Raw genomic sequence first — 3,623 nt, forward strand, 5'->3', positions numbered from 1 at the left:
TCTTGTAGCTCCAAAAATTCCATTTCGAGTGCAGGGAGGTCAGAATCCAACAACATCTGCAGTCTTTCTTCAGCCTCTGAATCAGATTTTTGCTCAAGTCCCTCAATTTCAGCCAGAAAATACTTGAAATTACAGAAAAATACACAAACTCATAGTAAAGTCCAGAAATGTGAATTTTGCTTAAAAACTCATAAAAATATACTAAAAACTAACTAGATCCTACTAAAAACTATCTAAAAACAATGCCAAAAAGCGTATAAATTATCTGCTCATCACAACACCAAACTTAAATTATTGCTTGTCCCCAAGCAATTGAAAACAAAATCGGATAAAAAGAAGACAATATACAATGAATCTCACAATATCAATGAAACTTAGTCCTAATTAGATGAGCGGGGCTAGTAGCTTTTTGCTTCTGAACAGTTTTGGCATCTCACTTTATCCTTTGAAATTCAGAATGATTGGCATCTATAGGAACTCAGAATTTTAGATAGTGTATTGATTCTCCTAGTTAAGTATGTTGATTCTTGAACACAGTTATTTTATGAGTCTTGGCCGTGGCCCTAAGCACTTTATTTTCCAGTATTACCACCGGATACATAAATGCCACAGACACATAACTGGGTGAACCTTTTCAGATTGTGACTTAGCGTTGCTAAAGTCCCCAGTTAGAGGTGTCCAGAGTTCTTAAGCACACTCTTTTTGCTTTGGATCACGACTTTAACCACTCAGTCTCAAGCTTTTCACTTAGACCTTCATGACATAAACACATGGTTATGGACAGCTTGATTTAGCCGCTTAGGCTTGGATTTTATTTCCTTGGGCCCTCCTATCCATTAATGCTCAAAGCCTTGGATCTTTTTTACCCTTACCTTTTGATTTAAAGGGCTATTGGCTTTTTCTGCTTGCTTTTTCTTCTTCTTTCTCTTTTTTTTGGCTACTTTTTTTTCTTTTTCACTGCTTTTTCTTGCTTCAAGAATCAATTTCATGATTTTTCAGATCGTCAATAACATTTCTCTTTGTTCATCATTCTTTCAAGAGCCAACAATTTTAACATTCATAAACTTCACTATCAAAAATATGCACTGTTCAAGCATTCATTCAGAAAACAAAAAGTATTGCCACCACAGCAGAAATAATTGAACTAATTTCAAGATAAAATTTGAAATCCAAGTACTTCTTGTTCTTTTGTAATTAAGCACATTTTTCATTTAAGAGAGGTGAAGGATTCATGGAATTATTCATAGCTTTAAGACATAGACACTAGACACTAATGATCATGTAATGAAGACACAAACATAGATGACACAATCAGCATAAAAATCGAAAACAGAAAAATAAATAGACAAGAAGATTAAGGAATGAGCCCACCTTAGTGTGGGTGGCGTCTTCCTCTTGAAGAACTAATGGAACGCCTAAGCTCCTCTATGTCTCTTCCTTGTCTTTGTTGCTCCTCCCTCATAGCTCTTTGATCTTCTCTAATCTCATGGAGAATGATAGAGTGCTCTTGGTGCTCCACCCATAGTTGGTCTATGTTGTAACTCAAGCCTTCCAAGGAGGTGTTGAGTTGTTCCCAATAGTTGTGTGGAGGAAATTGCATCCCTTGAGGCATCTTAGGGAATTCTTGATGAGGATCTTCCTCATGCTCTTGTTGAAGTCCATGAATAGACTCTCTTGTTTACTCCATCCTCTTCTTAGTGATGGATTTGTCCTCTTCAATAAGGATGTCTCCTTCTATGTCAATCCCAGCCAAATTGCATAAAAATGACAACTGAGATGAGGAAAAGCTAATCTTGCCAAGGTGGATGACTTGTCAGCCACTTGTAGAGTTCTAGAGGTATGATCTCATGAACTTCCACTTCCTCCCCAATCATGATACTATGGATCATGATGGCCCAATCCACAGTCACTTCAGATCGGTTGCTAGTAGGAATGATGGAGCGTTGGATTATCTCCAACCATCCTCTAGCCACAGGCTTAAGGTCCGGTTTTCTTAATTGAACCGGATTGCCTCTTGAGTCTCTTTTCCATTGAGCTCCTTCCACACAAATGTCCATGAGGACTTGGTGCAACCTTTGATCAAAGTTGACCCTTCTAGTGCAGGGGTGTGCATTATCTTGCATAATTGGCAAGTGGAACGCCAACCTTACATTTTCCGAACTGAAATCTAAGTATTTCCCTCGAACCATAATAAGCCAATTCTTTGGATTTGGGTTCATACTTTGATCATGGTTCCTAGTGATCCATGCATTGGCATAGAACTCTTGAACCATTAAGATTCTGACTTGTTGAATGGGGTTGGTAAGATCTTCCCAACCTCTTCTTCGGATCTCCGGATACTCATTTTTCTTGAGCATGAAAGGGACCTCAGAGATCACCTTCTTCTTGGCCACAACTTCATAGAAGTGGTCTTGATGGACCTTTAAGATAAATCTTTCCATCTCCCATGACTCGGAGGTGGAAGCTTTTGCCTTCCCTTTTCTCTTTCTAGAGGTTTTTCCGGCCTTAGGTGCCATAAATGGTTATAGAAAAACCAAAAGCAATGCTTTAACCATACCAAACTTAAAAGGTTTGCTCGTCCTCGAGCAAAAGAAGAAAGAAAGAAGGGGAAGAAGAAGAAAAATGGAGGAGATGGAGGGAGAAGTGAATTTGGCCAAGATGGTGGAAAGGTGTTTATGTTGTGTGAATATGAAGGAGTAGTGAGGGGTTCATATAGGGGTGAGGGGAGGGTTGGGTTTTTGGGGAAGAGGTATGGAGGTTATTGGTGAAGAGAATATAGGGAAGAAGATATGATTTAATTAGGTAGGGTAGGTGGGGATCCTGTGGGGTCCACAGATCCTGAGGCGTCAAGGATTTATCATCCCTGCTCCTATTAGGCATGTAAACGCCCTTATAGTGCAATCCTGACATTTAACGCCAGATTGCTGCTTGTTTCTGGCGTTAAACGCCAGCTTTTATTCCTTTCCTGGCGTTAAACGCAAGGCTGCAACCTGTTTCTGGCATTTAACACCAGATTGTAGCCTATTTCTGGCATTTAATGCCAGTCTGGTATTTGTTTCTGGCGTTTAACACCCAGAATGGTGCTGACAAACCCCATTTTTAGGGTTTATCTTGTATTGATTTTAGGGGATTTTATAACCTTTTACCCACATTTATTCAATGAAATAGCATGGTTTTGTATATTCTCCTTTAATTGTGCTTAAGAGTGAAAACATGCTTTTTAGGCCTTAAAATAGCTAAATTTAATTCACCTTGATTCCATTAGATGCCTTGATATGTTTGGTAAGTGATTTAAGGTTTAGGAGGCAAAGATTGGATCAAGGGAATGAAGAAAGAAGCATGAAAAGTTGGAGAACTCATGAAGAAATGAAAGAACCGGAAAGCTGTCAAGCCGACCTCTTCGCACTTAAATGACCATAACTTGAGCTACAAAGGTCCAAATGATGCGGTTCCAGTTGGGTTAGAAAGCTAACATCCGGGGCTTCGAAACGATATAAGATTTGCCATAGTTGCTACAAGTATGGTGGCGCGCACGCGCATAGTACGCGCACGCGCCGTTGCTGCCACCTAGTCCACTTGAAGCAAAACGTGGCCAGCGATTTTAGAAGCCTTGTGGGCCCAAT

Source organism: Arachis duranensis, chromosome 1 (assembly GCF_000817695.3).
Source record: "Arachis duranensis cultivar V14167 chromosome 1, aradu.V14167.gnm2.J7QH, whole genome shotgun sequence".
In the NCBI taxonomy this organism is placed as follows: domain Eukaryota; kingdom Viridiplantae; phylum Streptophyta; class Magnoliopsida; order Fabales; family Fabaceae; genus Arachis; species Arachis duranensis.